Genomic DNA, 22,843 nt, shown 5'->3' with positions numbered 1-22,843 from the left:
TATACCATCATCAACCATGTCCATGATATGATCAACATGATACCTGCTCTCCTTGGGTTAGTATTTGCATGATATATTTTTCCATCTTTTTCTTTTTCAAAACTTAAACTCTCATGGTCATTGTCTTTCAATTGCAACATTCAGTCCACTACATGTAATATAATTACTGAAATATTAGGATTTTATCTACCATTGTGTGCAGTACTTTTGTCCCAATGTTCAAATTCTCTTTCTCCTTCATTTCCATTGGCTTATTTTTGACTATTTTGTTTTCAACCTATTGGCATGGAAATCATATACTCTTACTACTCTTTAGGGGTTATTCTAACAATACAACATGTGTCATTAACTTATCAAAGACTAATATTGATTGATATTTATATTTCTTCCCAGATAATGCAAAGACCTTGAAACTCCTTATTTTTAATCCTCTAGAATGATTGAGCAGAGAAGGCAATGGCGCCCCACTCCAGTACTCTTGCCTGGGAAATCTCATGGACCGAGGAGCCTGGTAGGCTACAGTCCATGGGCCGCTAAGAGTTGGACACGACTGAGTGACTTCACTTTCACTTTTCACTTTCATGCTTTGGAGAAGGAAATGGCAACCCACTCCAGTGTTCTTGCCTGGAGAATCCCAGGGACAGAAGAGCCTGGTGGGCTTCTGTCTATGGGGTCGCACAGAGTCGGACACGACTGATGCGACTTAGCAGCAGCAGCAGCAGCAGAATGATTGAGGACAAGAAAAGGCTAGATATTTTGTCTGTAGCTTTATCATTGGGATCACACTGCTGGCCTCTTCAAGGGGAAAAAAAAAATCCATCACTACTTAGACTTCAACACAAGCATTAGCTTAAATTTGATATCCACCATTCACTTTCAGTTTTGTAATGAGGTGATTCTCATCACAGAAAAAATAAAACACTTGACCTTCTTCCCATCTGCAGTCCCAGGAACATTGGTCTTTTCTTATTCAAAGCGCCTCTCTCTATCCAAAGAAAAAGAGAGTAATGTTTTTCATCACATGAGTTTGGGGGACCTTCCAAGAGGCATTGCACTGGAGCTTATTTATCACATCATACCACTAGTTAGCAGGAATTAGGACACCATTCCCCACCACATCTGCAGTTCGATTCAGTTCCTGAGCCTGCAGCAAAAGACAGCACTTATGGATGCTGTACATAAACTGTGCAAGAGGAAGGGATCTCTGTAAGGATGAAACTTTAGAAACCCAGCAGAATAAGCCTGGGAACTTTCACGGTCAAGGAGCATCAGGTGAGCTTGATCAGGTGACCTCTGCGACCAAGAAACCCAGGGGTTGAATCACATTCAGAAGACACAAGAGTCTGAGACATCAAAACACAATGATGGCTTCAGTTTTTCACATGGCCATATGACCAGATGAATGTGTATCAGTTATCAGCAAGGCCACTATTACACAACTTCTGGCAAGACCTGCCAGCTTTGGGTGACAAGGATTATGCAGGTGCTGCTTTATTTGAAACTATACCGCAGGCCTCCATGACAGAGACCCAGCGAGTAATCTCTGCAAGACGGAGCATGAAAAATTGGTTCCTGCTACATGTAATACTTAAAAATGTTTACAAGTGCATTGCGACTTGTAAGCAATGTCCATATCCAACACATTATCCACCCAAGTGATATGAGATTCTTTTTTTTTAATTTAATTTTATTTTTAAACTTTACATAATTGTATTAGTTTTGCCAAATATCAAAATGAATCTGCCACAGGTATACATGTGTTCCCCATGAGATTCTTAAAATAAAATTCTGCCCAACTTATCAGTGGAATCCCAACATCAACAGTCAGTATGGGGCTTTCCTGGTGGTCCAGTGGTTCAGAGTCCACCTTGCAGTGCAAGGGACGCAGGTTCAGTTCCTGGTCAGGGAACTAAGATCCCACATGCCATGGAGCAACTAAGCCTGTACCACAACCTGAGTCCATGCACCCCAAAGGAGGATCCCCTATGATGCAAGGAAGATGCCAAGTGCCCCACTGGGACCTGATAAATAAATAAATAATTTTTGTAAGAATCAGTATGATGCTAGAAACTGGCTCACGTGTCACAGAAATTCTACTTTTTATGACTCCAACTATTTAAATGTTAGTGGAAAGTGGTGTTAGTCGCTCAGTCGTGTCCGACTCTTTGCAACCCCATGGACTATAGCACGCCAGGCTCCTCTGTCTATTGGATTTTTCAGGGAAGAATACTGAAATGGGTTGCCATTTCCTTCTCCAGGGGATCTTCCCAACCCAGGGATCAAACCTGGGGCTCCTGCATTGCAGGAAGATTCTTTTCAATTATAACATGATCTATAAATAAGGAACTGGCAGAAAGACTTCAAGAAGAGTACATGCCTTTTGACTCAACCAAAAGCAACCATGAGCAGTCAACCCTTGTCGATTTTTCAACTCATCTTCTGAGAAATTCACCAGAACCGCAAAAACAAACGAGCATTAAGTCTTCTCTAGCTATTTCAGCTATCCATGTTGAATCACACAAGACTTTATACCCATTACAGACAAATTACAGTGGAGCACAGATACAGCCTTAGAACAGAGTCTCTGCATGCTAATTTTAAAAACAACAACTCTACTTTGGCAATGTGTCCCAGAAGGATGCATGTCCTCTGAAACCATATTATGAGGATATTTCTTCAAAGGTTTATTCACTGTGCCTTGAAGTGTAGCATTAGCAGTGTTATTACTATGACAAACATAAAAGTCACTCTCCACAGTATTTACTATGTTTAAATAAATTCTCCTTTCCAAGATAACTATTAGATGTATTAGCTAAGGAAGAATGATAAAGGGCTATGCTCTCAGCTCTACTAGTTCCTTGCTTGTCTTTTTATTTCCTGCCACTCAATGAAGGTACTTGGGCAGGAAAGTTTCCCAAGTATCAGAAAGTACTTCCTGGTACTTGGGAATTCTGCAAACAACTGACAATCTAGGGAGAGAGTGTCCACAAACCAGGCTGCAACTCAAGCAAGAATAAGCAAAACACTCCCCCCACCGCCCCCCCTCCCCGCCACAAAGTGTCCAAAGCAGTCTGGAGGTGTGGCTGGAGGAATGGGTTCAGAAGTTGGGGCTGATGAAAAGGAGAATGATTTCCAACTGAATTGGAGTTAATGCTTTTGGAAGAGCAAAGCAGCCAGGAATGAAAGAGTACCCTACCCATCTCCGCAGAACTGCCAGATTGGCCTTGTCACACAGCGGCATAAACCCAACGGCAGCCTCAGCAGGAGCCGCAGCACCCGCAGGCAGTCCTCCAGGGCAGCGGCAGTCCCCAAACAAAAACAAGGAGCACGTGACATTCACATCCTGCAGCAACTGACATCAGGCTTCATGAATTAACAAAGGCACGCCACCCCACCGCTACCCCACCCCCCCCACCTGTCACTGACCAGGGGACCATCTTCTGAAGAATAACTATGTAAGAGGAATAAAAACAAAGCCTATTTCAGTCTTCCGTGGGCCCCTATTCCCTCTATAACAATGGTCATCTGGATAAATCCTGATTGAGAAACAGACAAGAGCTTTTCATGTAATGACTAAGAAAAACAACTGGCTAATATATTTAGGAGCACACCAACCTCAGCTTGGACTTGAGAAGGCTTCCGTAGTTTGGGGCCTTACTGTGGCCTTAGACTACTTACCTGACACAACACGGCAGCCTTACAATGAAGTCAACCACCTCTCAGACGCATACTTTTTACATCACTGACCGCCTGTCACTGGACCCCATCAGTGGTAGAGAAATCACCCCATGTCTGGCACTCGAAGGGGAGGGCATGGGCAGAGGCAGCAACACGCGGTAGAGGACCTTCTGACTCACACGTTCCAGGGCGTAACCACTATGATAGACCTAAAGGGTCTTCCAATCCCGAACGCGCGTGTGTGACACACGTGCAAGTGTGTGCACATTCTTTTAAAAGCAGAGGACACTGTCTGTTCTCGGGTAGTTTCCTGCCTTCCCGTTATATTTGGAGCAAAGTCCAAACTCCTGAAGCCCTGGAGAATCAGCCTCCACCCATTTCCACTCCAGCCTCTTCTCCTTCTTCCCAATGCACAGGGCATCCTCTCTTCCTCTGGGGCCCTTGCCTCTTTCTAAAAGCTCTAGGTCTAGATCTGCACACGCTGGGACCCTTCTTGGGGCTTCCCTGGCAGCTCAGCTGGTGAAGAATCCACCTGCAATGTAGGAGACCTGGGTTCAATCTCAGGGTTGGAAAGATCCTCTGGAGGAGGGCATGGCAACCCACTCCAGTATTCTTGCCTGGAGAATCCCCATGGATAGAGGAGCTTGGTGAGCTGCAGTCCACGGGGTTGCAAGGAGTCGGACACAACTGAGTGACCAGACACGCACGCACGGACCGTTCTTAATTCATTCTGGACTCTCTGCGAATCTTCTATCACCAAATCGGCTCTCCAGAGCCTCCCACCCCGTCATGCTCCAACCTCTTACAGTGCTGTTTCCTCTGCAGTCAGATCTCCTGACATGTGGGTACCTATCTGTTTTGTCACAGGACAATGAGAACACTGCTCAAGATCTGAAATCGAACCATAAGGTTGAATTTATTGCTCAAATAACAAGAAGAGCTGTGCTGGCCAAAAGGTCTCTCCAAGCAGAACAGGTGACTGATATCACAGAGGGTTTTGGAAGCATGGAACTGTGTGATTCACAGATGCTCAGAGGCTGGGTTGACATCATGGGGGTATTCAGGTAAGGTTCATGGTGATTGGCAAGTTTTCTGGACAGCATCTGTCTGTGATTAGCTGACTTTCAGAAGTGGAGGACTGACACCAGTTGGTTTTAAAATCAGCTTTCACAAAGACAAGTGTTGTTGACCAAATGAACAGACTGAAAACTGGTTCTGCTAGCTACTTGTTACCATGGTCACAGAACAATCAGAGTTTTCCTAAGTTGGCGGGAACTTTTATTATTCTCTGAGAGTAAACTCCATGCAATTAGGTTTGCCTATTGCATTCATCTTATACCCCCAGTACCTACTACACCTGGCACGTTCATGTTGAATGAGTAAATCAGTTGGGGTGGGGGGGTTGCAAGATAACTCATAATAAGCACTATTTTAAGATTTGCCATGTTTTTCTCACAGCACAATATAGCTGTTAAGTGCATGGCTTTATAATCACACAGTCCTGGCTTTGAATTTTGGCTCTAACAGTTACTAGCTTATGGACTTTCTGAATCTCCATTTCATTCACTGAAAGAAGGGTAGGAGGAAAGAATAACAGTATCTCCCCCAAGGCTTCTCTGAGGATTGTGGAAATAATGCCCAGTTTCTAGCACATTAATTGTTCAAAGGCATAAGTCACATATATTACTATGTGGAGAGTTCCTGAAAGGCTCAAAGTAGGTACTGAAGCCCATAAAAGCCCAGAAGGATCATGCTTGGCCCAATACAAGGCACAGAGTAAGGTCTAAAATAAAAGACTCCAAGAGGCACTCCTGACCCCAACTCCTCCCATCCGCTTCCCTCCCGTCTGCCCTTCACCTCGGCCTCCATCATGACCCTGGGGTTTCTGCCTTCCTTCTTCCTCCTCCCCCCACTCCCCTGTCACCTCACAGACCCATCACTCCTGATAGTCCCAAAAGTGGCTTCCCCTCTGCCTGGAGATAGTTTAAGCTAAATCATTTTCTCCCCAAAGAGCCACTATTTAGCAAGTGCTTTACGTTGATCCAGGTTTCCTCTGTAGCTCAGCTGGGAAGGAACCCACCTGCCAATGTAGGAGACCCAGGTTCAATCCCTGGGTTAGGAAGGTTTCCTGGAGAAGGAAATGGCCACCCACTCCAGTATTCTTCTCTGGGAAATCCCATGGACAGAGGAGCCTGGCGGGCTACAGTCCATGGGGTCACAAAGAGTTGGACACGACTGAGAGTGCATGCACACATATGTTGATCTATTTATTTGATTAACCTTGTACAATTTATTGCAATTTATGTAACAGAAACTAGAGACAGTGAGACACAGGACGGATTAAGTTTTAAAGGGGGTGCTCAGTCACTAAATTGGCTCTTTGTAGGCAGAGGACTCTATGGGGCTGGAGGGTCATGATAAAGTCCGTGTACTCTGTGGCTTTGCCCAAATCAAGTCCAGGCAAAAATGATCATTTTCTAGGTCTTCATTAAATTTAACGTTCTCTCTGTCTCTCACACACAAGCACACATATAATCTCGCTCAGCATCTCCATCCCCAGCTCTTGCCAGTCAAAACCTTAGGACCTTTATTAGGTCTATAGGCGTAAAGGAGACTGAGTATTTATGCCTCTGGCACTGTTTAAGAGGCACTGACCAGAGCTGAGGGCGTCTGCTGATACACTTATCCTCCTGGAAGACTTGGCTTCTCGGGATGTGGATGTTGTTAGGTCATTATTGGCCCTCGATCTGCATGAACTGATACATGCAGATACTGATACAGGCACTGCATTCACAGCATGTGAAATGCACTAAGACCCATGGGCAGCTGGCCCTGGGCTTGAATCTCCTCTCCCAAGGACTGGCCATGTCACTCTGCTTTGCCTGTCTTGTGGCACTGTTTTGAGACTGTAAACGTATCATCCACAGGCAGAGGGCAGAGATCCACCAGGCAGCAGCTTAAAGTAGGCAGAGGTGCCCAGTGCTTCAACCCACAGGCTGTCAGAGCTGGGTGTAAGGCCATAAATGACTATGGGGGAAGAGGTCAGAGAAAATACAGCATCCATGGGAGTACATGTTCTCTGGGTGAGCAGGGAGGGTAATGGGAAACAAAAGGAACCCATGGGACACAGTGGCCTCAGGTGGGATGGGTCTCACGTCCCAAAGGTTAGCCATAAATGAAACCTTCCTGAAGGATTCTTGTGGGCCTCCTGTGACACGGACTCCAAGTAAAGAAATTCCGGGCTAGCCACTTGTCTGAACTCTGCAGGCACATCCGACAAGAGGATTAAGAGAGTGTGATGAATTGCCAGAGGGCACACATTCCACACAAGTTCCAGGTGTGACCCAAGACTTCTCACAAAACTTCCACCCGAGGTTCAAGATCTCATTTGCTCCTGCGCTTAGAAGGGCTTCCCTGGTGGCTCAGACAAAAAGAATCCACCTGCAATGCAGGAGACCTGGGTTCAATCCCTGAGTTGGGAAGATCCCCTGCAGAAGGGAATGGTGACTCACTCCAGTATTCTTGCCTGGAGAATTCCATGGACAGAGGAGCCTGGCAGACTACAGGCTCGCGGAGTCTGCTGGGGTCGCGGAGTCGGATGTAACTGAGCCACTTTTACTTCGGAAGGCACCACCTGGTGGCCACTATCAGAAATGATAACGCAGAAGTCGCCTCTCAGCCTCTTCCAGTAAGTAACCAAGTGTTCTGTATTTATTCACTCAGCAAATATGCACTGAGTCCTTACTAGGGCCCAGACAAGTGCTAAGTACTGCATGTACACAGTAGAATAAAATTCAGTGGCAGCTCTCAGCGAGTTCATTGTAGAGAAGAGTGTGGAGTAGTGGTGTTGCATATAACGAGGAGAGTGAAGAAGACCAAGCTCTTGATCCAAACTGGACCAAACCCTCTCTTCCTTAGCCCCCCACCCCCACCCCACGGGCAATCCTCTCCTTTATCTGTAGAGAATTATTTGTAAATAAGTGGCACTCCTCTGTCCCAGGGTATCCAGGCCTTTCTATCTCATTCCTCCTATCATTCATCTTTCCAATTGCAATGGACAGGTCCTCATTCCATTTTCAAAATTAAATTTCCTGCTCCCTCCTCCCCTGAGGAAGGCTTGGATTCAGCAGAAAATTTTGTTCATTTTCTTTTTTGGGAGTTTTAACTGGTCCCCATGATTCGAACTGTCTCTTGATTAGCTCCCCTTTTCCTTCCATGTTTCCTTCTCTGCCTTCCGCCAAGAGGCAGGTAAGTGAGGAACAGTGAATCAAGGAATAAGAGGAAGATTCCAGTCCTGCCTTTCTCCTAGTTTCAGCCCCTGGCATTTTAAACCAACATTTTCAGAACCCTTATTTCAGAATTTCCTGCGGCACAGTCTAGTGAATATCTACTTTTAATCTCAGGAGGAAGGATGTGATTTAGGGAAATTGTCAGATTTTTAAATGGAGTCCCTACTGATGATTCAGATGGGTGAGTGAACTGGATTCATGTCATCATGGGTCCAAAAATGAGTTTCAGCTATTAAAAGAAGGAAATTGGCTTTCTTGGGTAGCTGGAAGGCAATTTAGCAAACAGGGCTCCTCCAAATGTGTTCTGAGCTCTGAAAAGGTTGAGTGAAATAAGTATGTATCTCCCAAGACCTTTCCTTAGAAAGTTATGCTCACTTTGGACATATAAGTCTTCTCAGTATTTTAGGATCACACACAGAAAAGTACTAAGGAAATCAATGGGAATGGCCAGTTGGTGATCAGAACTAAGACTGCCAGTGGTCAAAGGATGGCCCAGAGCATCCTTGGATGTTTGGATTGGCTTAAAACAGGACTCTTCTTCTGAGGCTGGAGATAAAGACAGACACAGATGAAGGTAAGAGAGGAGGCAGTCTGAGCTGGTGTGTGGAGGGTGAGTCAACACAGAGAAATTGAAAATGTGCCCACTGTGTGAGCACGGGTGTAGCTGTGCTTGCCAATGGGACACACCGGTGTGTGCCTGGCAGAAGCTGTCACAGGAGAGAACTCAGAGATAAAACTGGGAGACAAGTGAAGCCTGGCCCAGTGGTGAAAGACTTTGAAAACTATTTCAACACATTTGAACTTCCCCCCACAGATAATGGGAAGCACGAAAGATTCTAAGCAAGGAGAGATCAAAGCAGGGTCTTGATCACACACAAGGGTAGGGGAGAGGCAGCCTGGGCTCCTGGCTAGAAGACTCCTATGGATTCAGCTGGACCTGAGGTCAATTCTGATTGAACTGTTTACTGATCAGTGAGTGACTCTGAGGGAGTCTGTTTCCTCATCTGTAAAATGGGGATAATAATATAATCATAATCATAAGTTTCCTGTGGGGATCCAGTGCCCTATGGAATAAACAAACAATGGCATGTATATTCCAGCATTTGGGTGATAACAGATTGGTGAGAAGAGAGCCTAGAAGCCCAGAGAGAATGCTTAAAAATCACTTACAGTCATTCAGGGCTTCCCTGGTGGCTCAGACAGTAAAGAATCCGCCTGCAATGCAGGAGACCCAGGTTCAATCCCTGGGTCAGGAAGATCCCTTGGAGAAGGAAATAGCAACCCACTCCAGTATTCTTGCCTGGAGAATCCCACAGACAGGGGAGCCTGGCAGGCTACAGTCCATGGGGTCGCAAAGAGTTGGATATGACTGAGCAACTTCTACTTCCCGTCATTCTAAAATGGACCAGAAAGGCTCTCGGCCAAGCAGTGGTCTCCTTTCCACAAAGGCAGGGGAAAGGATGCCACAAAGACTTCCAGGGAATGTCAAAGAGGTGTGGTGACTGGATAAGGAAAGAGGAGGGAAGGGCTGGGACTCAAGCCTAGAGACTAGGATCTGGAAAGTAAGTGATGCAGTGAGCAGAGAGAGAAGGGAAGGACTCCCAATCCCACTGGCTCTGAGTCAGCAAGACTCAGGGAGGAGACCTGAAGCCCAGGCGGCTTGGTCCGTTGTTTCCTCCGAGACTCTGCTCTCTCCCCACCCAAGAAGCTTTCCCCAGCTAGCCCCACATAAACTGTCACTTGCCCCCGTTTCTCCTTCAGGGCCTGTGTGTAACTGTCTGATATAATATGTGTTGTTTACTGACGAGTTGTACTGTCTGGCTGTCTGCCCAATAAAATGCAAGATCCCGGAGGGATGACCTTTGTTTTGTTTGTTCCACATCCTTGGCCTAGAGCAGTGCCTGGCACACAATAGATGCTCAGTAATATGAAAGTGAAGCCGACTCTTTGAGTAATATGAGCATTGTTATTAAAGTGCTTTCAAAAGTGTCCGGCACAGAAAACATGTTCAGTAAATACTAGCATTTATTGGTGAACATCTCAAAAGTTGTAAAGAGAAAGGCAGAAGGAAAGTGCTGAACCTTGGAAAAGTCCCTCCAGTTTTCTTACCAGGAAGAGGAAGAATTAACAGACTCTCCACGATTAGAAATTTGGGCTGCCTTTGAAAGCAGGGAAGAGAAGTGCCCCTGGGGAGGCCTTGGACCACGTGGCCATAGGTTTTTACAAGTGTTAATACTGAGAACTACAACAACAAAAAAAACGGGAGGCAAAACCAGTTCATCCAGGGACAGGTTAGCAGCTATGAAAGGAGAACGGGTATCTTGCGGCTACAAAAAAAGGCTGGCACTTGTGCTGAGTAAACTTCTGATTATACGAAGTTAACCTGTAATGGCCTCTCTGGCCCAGTCTTTCCCTTTTCTCTTGTCAGATCATTTGTAAATTCAGGTTCTGGCAGAGTTCACAAGAGCTCACTTAGCTGGGAGACCAAACATCAAGCTAATTAACAGATTCATAATTGACTGCTCCAGATATATGGGGATTGCAAGATCAGCTCCTCCAGCAAATACGCCTACTGTGCATTGAGAAAATTACTGGCAAAGTCATTAACACAATTTCATAGTGATATGGGTCTATGCTGCTGGTTAGGATAGAACTTCTACCACTTCTCAACCTCCCCCAAGAGATCAGGGCTCAGACAAGCCATGATTGCCCAAGTCCCTCCTCTCAGGTAGCATCAGGTAACATGCAGTGTTCCAAAATGCTTGTACAAGCACCAAGCACAAATTCTTAAGGTGATTTTTCAACTCAAATTAAGATGCTGCTAAATTAGACTGTGAACAAGCTGAAGTGCCCTGGAGTCCTCAGCCATTAACCAAGACTAAAACGTCAGCCACCGACAACCCCTAATCACAAAACATGATGACCATTGACTCTATCTTTGCTGAGGCCTTGATTTCAGAGGATGAGTAAATGAACCAAAAGGGGATATAAAAATTCACCTGTATGTGGCCTTCCAGAAACCACATGCATGACAATACATCCTTAAAACATGTTTTAACAGGCTAGAGTAAGGTACATTTCTCCAAAGTCAACATGGAAAACAATGGGCCCCTGTTAATTCCCTGGCACTTTACTGTGCTCAGAGGAAGTGTTTTCATGTTCCGTTTTGCAACTGTTAAAAGCCCTCAGGCAACTGATTTTCAGATTTTTCATTTAAATGCACCCAAAATTGCAAATTCTCATACACAGACACAATCATGAGTCTATTCCTGAATTACCAGGTGAGATGATTGCATAAATATATTAGGAATATGAGACGGGAAAGAGTGTTGATCTCAAGGTGATTAGTCACCTTGAGAAGGGGCACACTTCATACTTAGTGTTACTGATGTTCAGACCACTGAAAGGAGGGAATGTCAGAGAAAGCCAAGTTCCTTACCTGGCTCTGTCCCCTGACAAGCTGTTAGGCCAGTTTACTCAAGTTCTCCATTTGCAAAGAGTTATGGTGTCTTCGTAAGGATTACACGAGCTAATATCAGAAGACTTTGTATGCTGCCCAGTTCATGATCAGTTCATTTAGAGATCTGATTTGGGGTTTTGATTTTTGTTTCACTGGGTTTTGTTTTGCTTTTGGGTGTTAAATGCTGAAACTGCATTTATATGGCAATCTCTCATTTCACCAAGATGTTGAGCTAAGATGATGTACACATTCAAACACTCCTGCTATAAGCACCTAGAGATATCAGATACAATATTTTTAATGCATACCTGAACCTGCAATAAAGAGGAATTAACCGGGTGCCAGAAACAAAACAACAAAACCAGAAATAAGCACGGGAATCAAACTGGGCAGCCACTCCTGGGACTGAGGGGCACTACAAGGCGGAGGAAGGAACAGAATAGCAATGAACCAGGGCGAGGAAGGGTGTAGCTGTCAACTCACACCTGCGAACAGGAGGCAAAGCCCAAGAGTCCTGCCCCCGGAGAAGAGTTCTGCCTAAAATGAGGCCCTACAAAGAGCTGTGATCACAGGCAAGGGGGGCTGAAAAGAATCTCCCTAACAGCTCAGCTCATTTGTCTATCTCTGGCTTCAGGAGAGGAAAACTAAAAGCTTCCTGCAAAATTTGAACCTTATATCTCTCCTCTGGAAATTTGGGGTATAAATTTAGGCTACAGTTTGGAAATTCCCAACCTAAGAAATAAGCATAAAAATTGGTCCTGGGCCAATAATGGGCAAGGGAAAAATGAGAGCAAGGCACCCACAACCCGAGCTGCAGACTATTCCCACAGAAAAGTCAGACTCAGGAGACTCACAAGTGAGAAAACCACACTGAACAGGAGGATTGGGGCTCCAAGAACTGGAAATAATAGAAAAATTTGAGAGAATATAATTCAGTTCAGTTCAGTTCAGTCGCTCAGTCGTGTCCAATTCTTTGCGACCCCATGAATTGCAGCACGCCAGGCCTTCCTGTCCCTCACCAACTCCTGGAGTTCACCCAGACTCACGTCCATCAAGTCAGTGATACCATCCAGCCATCTCATCCTCTGTCGTCCCCTTCTCCTCCTGCCCCCAATCCCTCCTAGCATCAGAGTCTTTTCCAATGAGTCAACTCTTCGCATGAGGTGGCCAAAGTACTGGACTTTCAGCTTTAGCATCATTCCTTCCAAAGAAATCCCAGGGCTGATCTCCTTCAGAATGGATTGGTTGGATCTCCTTGCAGTCCAAGAGACTCTCAAGAGTCTTCTCCAACACCACAGTTCAAAAGCATCAATTCTTTGGCGCTCAGCCTTCTTCACAGTCCAACTCTCACATCCATACATGACCACTGGAAAAACCATCACCTTGACTAGACAGACCTTTGCTGGCAAAGTAATGTCTCTGCTTTTGAATATGCTATCTAGTTGGTCATAACTTTCCTTCCAAGGAGTAAGTGTCTTTTAATTTCACTGCAGTCACCATCTGCAGTGCCACGAAGTGATGGGACCGGATGCCATGATCTTCGTTTTCTGAATGTTGAGCTTTAAGCCAACTTTTTCACTCTCCACTTTCACTTTCATCTTAGGTATGTTTAAAAGGAGGGGGAAAAAAAAAAGATCTCAGACATCAAACACATGTTTGATAAAATGCAACATTCACTTATGATTTCTTAAAGAAAACAGAATTTAGTAAACAAGAAAATATTTCTCACAAATCTAAGATTAGAAGGACATTTTCTTAACCCAATAAAGGCTGCATGCTAACCAACTTATGGATAGCATAATTCTCTTAAGATTTTTTTTTTCAATGTGGACCATTTTTAAGGGCTTTTACTGAATTTGTTACACTATTGCTTCTGTTTTATGTTTTAGTTTTTTGGCCAAGTGGCATGTGGGATCCTAGCTCCCTGACCAGGATCAAACCTGCACTCCATGCATTGGAAGGTGAAGTCTTAACCACTGGAGCACCAAGGAAGTCTCAATAACATCACTCTTAACGGCACAACATTACAAGCTCTCCATGTAAAGTCAGTAATGAGACGAGAAAGGTTACTATCACTCCTGATGTTCAACATGGACTTCCCTGATGGCTCAGATGGTTTAAAAAAAAAAATATATATATATATATATATATATATATATATATATGCCTGCAATGCAATGCAGGAGACTTGGGTTCGATCCCTGGGTTGGGAAGATCCTCTGGAGAAGGGAATTCTTGGAGAATCCCATGGACAGAGGAGCTTGGTGGCATGGAGTCGCAAACCACAAAGGATGGGGTTTGGAGAGCTTCTGGGTAGGTGACCACATGGAGGTTCTGGGAGGGTGATGTGCCTAAGGAGAGCCTGGAAGCCGCATGTACACCCTCCCCCCATGCCTTGCCCTTATATCTCTTTCATTTGGCTGTTCCTAAGTTGTATCCCTAGGATAAACCGGTGATAGTAAGTACAGTGCTTTCCTGAGATTTGCATGTTGCCAAGTACAAACTGACACTTCTCATTGTCACTAGCCATCTACCTCTATAAGCATTAAATCATGTGCTCTTATAACTGCTGATTTTCAATCTTTCCATGAAAGGAGTCCAGGGAGGGAAGCAGAAATGAGGCACTCTGTGCTCCAGGAAAAACTGGCAGAACAGTCTTCAGATAGTTAGATATTTTCAGGAGCCAATTTTATGAGCCCAATTCTTGTATATCCACATATCTAGAAAAGCACTGAAATCCTTTATGACGATGACTGCTCCTCATGACTAGCAGAAATCTTCTGCAAAAAAATATGTGCTTGATTGCATGTATTCACCCTTCATCAAAATCACATACATACTGGCCTGCTCCCTTGCCTCTTTGAAGCATTTTCTCAGAGGTAGCTGAGGTGCTGTCTCCGGGCTATAGTCCTCATTGTGCCCCCAAATAAAACTTAACTCACAACTCTCACATTGTGCATTATTTTTTAAGTAAAAAGCACCATTCTAGCAAATTATTGAACTCAGAAGGGGGGTCACTGGAAACTACTGGTCAAAAGTATGGGAGGCCCAGACTTGTAATTGGCATCTGAAGAGAGGGCAGTTCTGAGGGGTCTGTGCTAACTCCAGGTAGTTAATGCCAGAATTGAACTAAAGTGTAGGATATCCAGTTGGTCCACAGAAAATCAGAGAATTGAAATATGTGGGAAATCCACACATGTGTTGTCAGTAGAGAGACAGCTTTCCTTTCATCACAGAAACTATATATGTATGTATATATATATATATATATATATGTGTGTGTGTGTGTGTGTGTGTGTGTGTGTGTGTATAAATACATATATATATATTATATATATATCATTATCAAAAGTTAACATATCTGAATGCATAGGAAATGCAAGAGTATCTACAGATAAACCATGAAAATAAATGAGAGTTTAGTGAGATATACAAAAACAAATAATGTTCCTGCTGCTGCTAAGTCACTTCAGTCATGTCTGACTCTGTGCAACCCCATAGACAGCAGCCCACCAGGCTCCCCCATCCCTGGGATTGTCCACACAAGAATACTGGAGTGGGTTGCCATTTCCTTCTCCAATGCATGAAAGTGAAAAGTCAGAGTGAAGTCGCTCAGTTGTGTCCGACTCTTAGCAACCCCAAGGACTGGAGCTCACCAGGCTCCTCCGTCCATGGGATTTTCCAGGCAAGAGTACCGGAGTGGGGTGCCATTGCCTTCTCCAATGTTCCTATACACCAGCAACAACAGGAAAACATAATAAAAAGATGCCGTTAACAATAGTAATACAGAGTATAGGATACTTAAAAATTCATTTAATAAAGATATATAAGAAAAGCATACCAAAAATTACGAAATTCTATTGAAGGACATTAAGAAAGAACTAAATAAACACAGCTATAACATGTTTGTGGGTGAGAAGACATTATCATAAGAGGACAAATTTTCATAATGTATCTGTAAAACATCCGAGCAATTTCAACAAAGTAAAATAAGGCTTCCACATTCCTGAAACATATTTCAAATATATTTGAAAGAGCCTGGTGTGACAAAACAATCCTGAAGGTGGAATACCACAGAGCAGTTAAACCAATCAACACGGATAAGCCTCCAAAAAAGGGAAAAAAGTCAGAGGGAAACCACATACAGTATAATAAATATGATTCATGTCAATTTTAAAACACTACCTCCAAAAAACCTGAACACACCCTGCATTTGGCAGGGCGTGACCACAGAGCGAGGGTAGGTGACATATGGGCACGGGGGGCAGGGGAGGGTTTTAAGAATGCCTAAAATACATTTCTTTTTTCAGAAAAACAAGAAAGAACACAAAAAATAGAGCAAAAGGTTAGCATCTGATCACAAAAAGGAATATCTACAGTGTACATAATTGGCAAATTAGGTAAAAATTGAACATTTTTGCCCTTATCTTATGGAGAAGGCAATGGCACCCCACTCCAGTACTCTTGCCTGGAAAATCCCATGGATGGAGGAGCCTGGTGGGCTGCAGTCCATGGGGTTGCTAAGAGTCGGACACGACTGAGCGACTTCACTTTCACTTTTCACTTTCATGCACTGGAGAAGGAAATAGCAACCCACTCCAGTGTTCTTGCCTGGAGAATCCCAGGGACGGGGGAGCCTGGTGGGCTTGCCGTCTATGGAGTTGGACATGACTGAAGCGACTTAGCAGCAGTAGCAGCAACCCTTATTTTAATGAAGAATTAAATTTATGCCCAGCTTGTTTGGGAGGCATACAAGTCTTTAAGAAAACTCCCTGCCAAGCCAGAGAATGCAAACTCAGCCACTTGGATTCCCTTCTTCCAGTGCAACACTGACCCAGGCACAGTTGGGATCATCTTCACATCTGGTTTGTGGTCTGAGCTGGTAATGATTAACCTGCATCACTGAAACTTAAGCTCACACTACTAATTGGCTTGGGGGGGGAAATAGCATTCATTCAACATCAGTGCTGGGAACATACCTGTCTGTCATATAAGAGTCCCATTGTGTTCTACAGGCTTGATATGTTTATCAATAGAAATAATAAAAGAAACACTGTCTGAAATAAAAACATACCAGTCTTAGGACATGATGAAAAGACATCTAAAACCCTATGCTGCTTTGGACAGAACCAGTGCTCCTTGGCCCCATCACCCACTGTAGGTGCTGGACTAAAGGCCAACGACGCTTTCATTTTTCCAAAAATCAAAGCCTCCTACAAAGGATGACTATTTGTCAGACTTGAAAATACTCCCAAGAATATGCCACAGGCTCAGAAGACAACTTAAAAAAAAACAGGATTCCGGAAATGTTTGGGGCAATAGCCACATCAATGGAAGCATCAAAGGATTACATCTATCCCAAGGTCACTACTTTGAAGAGAGTAAAATCCATTTACACTGCAAATCTGATTTTTTTAAAACTCAGCAGCAGCAACTAAAGTCACTCCTCTCCTGACTGTCAATGTCACCTAACATGGGAGTCAACACATCACACAGCTAGAAGTAACGTTGGAGCCAGCATTATAAACAACACCATATCCTTACAAAGAGCATGCCATTCAACACAGAGCTCACGCAGTGGTTGTGAATTATTGCAGATCCTCGCAGCATCCAGAGAGGGGATTTACTTAGGCATTTTGCACAGAAAATGGAAAAGTTGTTAATCAAACACTGAACCCCATGGGTCAGTAGAAAGGAAACACTATTTTCACAGTTAGATCGGATCCAGCAGCTGCGATAAGGACGAGACACCACGAGAAAACGAGGGAATGTCAGAGGAACCAGAGAACTTGATCAGCTTAGAAGGAGGCATGCACCATGCACCAAGAGCAACTGCATGATTTCTGAAGCTGTCCATTCTCAAGTCCAGTAAAAATCAAGAGAAAAGCCTGCAAGCCCCCATCCCACTCTGCGGACAAGAGTTCCCGTGTCCATCACCAGTTCAGCACAAACCTTGCATTCTATTGAAAACATACAGTGCAATACATTCAACAAAGCAGAGATATGTTTGTTCGTGAATATTTAGCTCAGGAGTATTTTTTCTCAATATATATATTTAGGTCTGCCGGGTGTTAGTTGCTGCATGCGGGATCCTTGCTATGCCGTGTGGACCCCTCAGTGTGACGCAGACTCTCTAGTGGTGTTGCCTGGGCTCTGGGGCACAGAGGCTTAGTTGCCCCAGCATGTGGGATCTTGGTTCCCCAACCAGGGATGGAACCCTCATCCCCTGCATTGCAAGGTGGATTCTTAGCCACTGGACTACCAAGAAGTCCATTTATTGACTGCCTACTATGCTGAGTGCTAGGCTGATGTACTAATGGTGATATCAAACAGCCATGTCCCTACCCTCATCAAGTGCAGGGGTAAATTAACTACACTGTTCACAAAACCAATGACACATTTCTTCCAAGAATGCTTTAGTTCTCCCCTCATTTGTCATGACAGAGGCCTGCCTACAAAAGGGCTCCAATTAACATTTTAAATCTGCAAGACTACACAATATTGCTATAAACGACCACATGTTGAGATTGCCATGTTCACGGTTCCTGGGCATTAGACCTGGGAAACCGAGTCTTTAATATGTAACTTATCTTACTGAAGAATGTAACCACCTTAACTTTACAGGAGCTATTGGATGATTAACTTGTGTTACTCCACAAGGGACAGACGCTGACAAAGAATGCTAAAGTTTCTTATTTACTTACTCTATGCCAAGCACTATTAAGTATTTCTACATAATAACTCATTTAGTTTCACAAGATACAGCCATGTGGGTATTGATTTATCCCCAGTTTACAGATGATAAATTGTGCTTTGAACCTGCTCAAACTTACACAGCTAGCAACTATTTAAGTCACAATTCAAATTCTAGTCCAACAAAGAGAACAAACATATGGATACCAAGGGGGAAGCGAAGGTGGGATGAATTGAAAGGTTGGGGTTGACAATATACATACTATTGATGTTGCTACTATGTGTAAAACAAAAAGGGGCTTCCCAGATGGCGCCGGTGGTGAAGAAGCCGCCTGCCAATGCAGGAGACATAAGAGACGCAGGTTCCATCCCTGGGTGGGGAAGATCCCCTGGAGGAGGGCATGGCAACTCATTCCAGTATTCTTGCCTGGAGAATCCCATGGACAGAGGAGTCTGAGGGGCTACAGTTCACAGCGTCACAAAGAGTTGGACTTGACTGAAGCGACTTAGCACGCATGCATAAAATAAATAACTAATGAAAACCTGTGGTACAGCACAGAAAACTCTACTCAATACTCTGAGGCAGCCTAAATGGGAATAAATCCCCCAAAGAGGGTATATATGTAAACATGTAGCTGATTTACTTTGCTGTACAGTAGAAACTATTACAGCAGTATAAAGCAACTATACGCCAGTAAAAATAAATGAAACAAATTCTGGTCCAAGCTCTTCATCACATATAAAACTGCCTCAGGGACAAAAGAGATAGATGTAAAATCTGATGACCACACTCAAATCCTTATACACATGAACCTCATGCAGAAAGGAAGATGGCAGAAGCTGACAACTGGAAAGCAATAAATGTTTTCAGAAGGTAAACAATCCGCATGGGATGATGGCGGAGGTGAGGGGGTAGGTGGAGGATTAACAGACTTGGTCACTAAAATACCCTGGAGGGGAATTTCAGAGTGGCAAGGGTAACAGTGGGTTTTCTGTGGGAAGCAGTGGATGGGTGATGAGGAAGCGGAGGCAGCCAGCAGAAGGGACTAACTTTAGGCTTGGCAGGAAAATAAAGGAAACACATAGATCTCCAGCTCCAAGAGAAAGCAAGTCTAAGGAAAACGACAGTTCTTCTATTTAGTGTTGGAGAAATCTGAACATCCTTATAGAAACTGGTAGAGAGAGGAAGAAATGCAAGAATGAAAAGCAGAAAATAATGTTCTAGAAGAAAAAAGAAAGGCTAGAGAGGGAACCTTTTAAAAGGAGGATAGATGATGTTTTCATCAACAGGGGGGAATTTTTTAATCAGGTAGAAAGGCGATCAAATGAGAGAGATCCTATCTGATCACCTTGAGATTATCAGGGAAATAGGAATCAAGGTCATCTGCCAAGACTGAAGGAGATCTGAAAGAGAGGAAAAGGTTCTGATGATGACCACAGGAATCAATAGAGGGTGTGTGTGTGTGTGTGTGCGTGTGTGTGTACCCGCATGTACCCACATATGAGCACACACACACCCTCCGATTAAAATACTTCTCTAAGAAACCATAAATAACTCAAGGAAGTCTACTTCTAGTATATATTTTAGGTTCCGCTCCCACATTAAACCTTCCTTAGCCTAAATGGTTGCTATCTCCGTGTATAACTCTATTCTGAGACAGTGTGCAGAGGAGGGAACAATGTAAAACAGGAAAAGTTCATTTGTCTCAACTTCTGTCGAGGCAATAATATGAGGAAGAGGTGAGACTGGATAGAGAAATGTTAATATCTCATAAGGCCCTGAAACCCTTGGTAATTAATTCTTTAGAAGGAAGAAGGTTTTATTTCAATGGTGAGAATAGTCATCATCACCAAGGCACAGGAGAGACAGAAAAAAATCAGAGGACCTAAGAAGTAAGAGAGAAGAAGCACGATCTGATGGCCACACACTAATTCTTATACATACGGGTCTTCTCCAAAAAGGAAGATATCAGAAGTGATAACTATAAGGTGGACGACTGCCCCTGAGACTGGTTCTTCCAGACAAAGGAAAACGAAGGGAAGCCTGCTTCCTTATACCATGCCAGGATTGCGATTTCTCCCACAAAGCAGCCAGATGGGCTATAAATTTCTTCAGAGGTAGAAATATCAATTCACTCAACAAATATTTCTTTAACACCTATGTCCCAGACACTAAGCTAAATGCTGGGGGAGGGAAATGACTGGCTTCCTGTATTAGTTTATCTGTGGCTGTGGGGATTAAAACTACTCAGACTCAGTGGCTTAAAAATAACAACTGTTATCTCACAGTTTCGGAGGAGGTAGCTCTGGCTCAGGGCCCTGTGTTGGGGGTCCCCAAAACAGCCCCCAGGGTCAGTGATCACTAGAAGGATGCACAGGACTCATATAGTATTATTCTCAGCTCTGATTTATTACAGCTAAATCAGCAAAAAAGGTCTGGAGTTAAGTCCATAGGAAACCAGGCGCAAGCTTCTGAGAGTCTTCTCTCCACCAACAAGCTTAATTCCCCAGCATCGTAGCGTGACTACAATTTGTGAAATACTGTCTACCACACCAGCTCATTAGAGACTTAGTGCCCGAGGTTTTTATTGGTGGCTGTTCTCATACCCACTGTCTGTCTAACACATACCAAAATTCCAAGCTCCCAGATATTAATAGAAGCAGGTGTCTACAATAAAAAATAGTGCTTGCACAGTTCAGGCACAGTAAACCATTCTCACCGTCAATTAGGAAATGCTGGGTGGTGGTGGTGGTGGTGTAGTCGCTAAGTCATGTCTCACTCTTGCAACCCCATGGTCTGGAGCCCACAAGCCTCCTTTGTCCTTGGGATCATTTTGCCAAGAAAACTGGAGTGGGTTGCCATTTCCTTCTCCAGGGGATCTTCCCTATCCAAGGATCGAACCCATGTCCCCTCCATTGCAGGCAGATTCTTTACTGCTGAGCCACCAGGGAAGCCCCAGAGAACGGCGGAAACCCTCCCTAAATCCAAGCTCTCAGATGCCAGCCAAGAGCCGATCTTGCAGACAGAGCTTTCTAAGGATAGCAGTGTCAGGTCTGCCGTGTGAATTCTTTTATACGCAGTATCCCAAGAGGTTGCAGTCAAGGTGTCAGCTGGGTGCCCTCATCTGAAGTTTTGACTGGAGCTAGAGGTATGCTCATAAGAAAGTTCTCACACATGGCTACAGGCTAGAAGTTCTCCCTTTTGTGGGATCCTCATGGCTGCCTGCACATCCTCAACCTATGGCAGCTGGCATTCCCCGTGGTGAGTCATCCAAGAGAGCAAGTACCTGAGGCAAATGGAAGCCCTAGTTTAATGAACTTACCTCAAAGTGACATAGCATCACTTCCACTGCTGGTCACAAAGACCAAGTCTAGTACAATGTGGGAAGAGGGGGTGCCAAGAGTCAGGGGTCATGCTGGGCTGTCTTGGAGGCTGCCTATCACAGCCTGGCCTCTGGCTCCCAATGATTCACATCCCTCCCACCTGCAAAATACACTCACCCCTCCCACAGTCCCTAAAAGTCTCATCCCATCACAGCATCAGTTCCAAGTCCAGACCCTTGTCATCTAACTCAGGTACAGATGAGACTCCTTCACTGTAGCCCCTAACATATGGTTCTTCTCAATCTGTAGACATGAGTCACGATAGCAACACACACTCAACATGCAATGGTGGGACAAGCACAAGGTAACCCCTATAAACACTCCTGCTCACAAAGTGGGGGCGTGGGATGGAGAACACACAGGGGTAGCAGTTCTGAATCCTAAGCAAATGTCTTGAGTTCCGTGATTAGGTCTAGAATTAAGGTCTGAGAGTAATTCTCTGTGACCCTTGACCCCACCCTCTGGACGTTTGGTTCTGGCCTCTCTGCCACCCTTCCATTTTCATGAAGGGTAGAACACATCTGCAGCTGGGTAGCGTCCTCAGCTTGACTCCTACTTGTTGATCCCTGGGGGTCCAAAGACCTCTCCATTTCGTTCTCCCTATGCTTCTTTCATTTCAATCTGATGGCATCTCTCCAAGTATGACTCAAAAACTTAGAAGGTCTTCTGTGACTCCTTTTAGGCTTTATTCCATTAGACCAAAGCCCACCCACCAATCACTTTGCATTGGGTCCTTCCTCATCTTGGGTTTTTGCTGGGGTACCAACGTCCTTGAGGCCACAAGAAACGCTGTGGTTTGATCTAGAGGATCTGTGAAGGCAAAACCTTAATCTCTTTGGAGGGCTTTTTGGCTGGCTGCTTGGTACTGTGAGACATCATCTTTGATTCCTCAGATCTTAAGAAAAGATTTTACAGTCACACCCTTGGCTTTACTTTTGGAACTTGTTTTTCCTAAAAGTGGCCTAAATTTGATCTTTGCTTAGAAGCCAATTCTTGCTGTTAATCTTCAAAAACAGCTAGTCCTGGCTCTTTTTTGCTGACTGCTTCTGCTTTCAGCTTTTCTCTTTCTTCTTGCAATTTTACTATAAGCAACAAGAAAAAAAAAAAAATTGAAGGCACTTTCAACACTCGGTTAGAAATCTCCTTAACCAAATCACCTAGTTCATTAGGTACATTTTCTACTTTCCACATTATTGCAGGCACAAGTACTGCTAAATTTTTTGCCACCACATAACAGAGGCTCTCCCTTTTCCTGTTCCTGGTATGATTTTCCTGTAAGCCTTTACTAGCAGCCATCCTCAAAGCCCAAAGTTCTACAGACGATGTATTCAAGGCACGT

The 22,843-nt window shown here is 44.2% G+C and overlaps 1 protein-coding gene across 19 annotated transcripts in view; it reads right to left on the bottom strand.

The window, feature by feature from the left end:
* RGS6 (regulator of G protein signaling 6) overlaps positions 1-22,843 on the bottom strand; it is a 612,180-nt gene that overhangs the window by 516,131 nt on the left and 73,206 nt on the right. The gene's annotated exons all lie outside the window — the stretch shown is intronic.

This window comes from Bos taurus, chromosome 10 (genome assembly GCF_002263795.3).
Source record: "Bos taurus isolate L1 Dominette 01449 registration number 42190680 breed Hereford chromosome 10, ARS-UCD2.0, whole genome shotgun sequence".
NCBI classification, from domain to species: domain Eukaryota; kingdom Metazoa; phylum Chordata; class Mammalia; order Artiodactyla; family Bovidae; genus Bos; species Bos taurus.
This window is presented reverse-complemented; position numbering and strand designations above follow the sequence as displayed.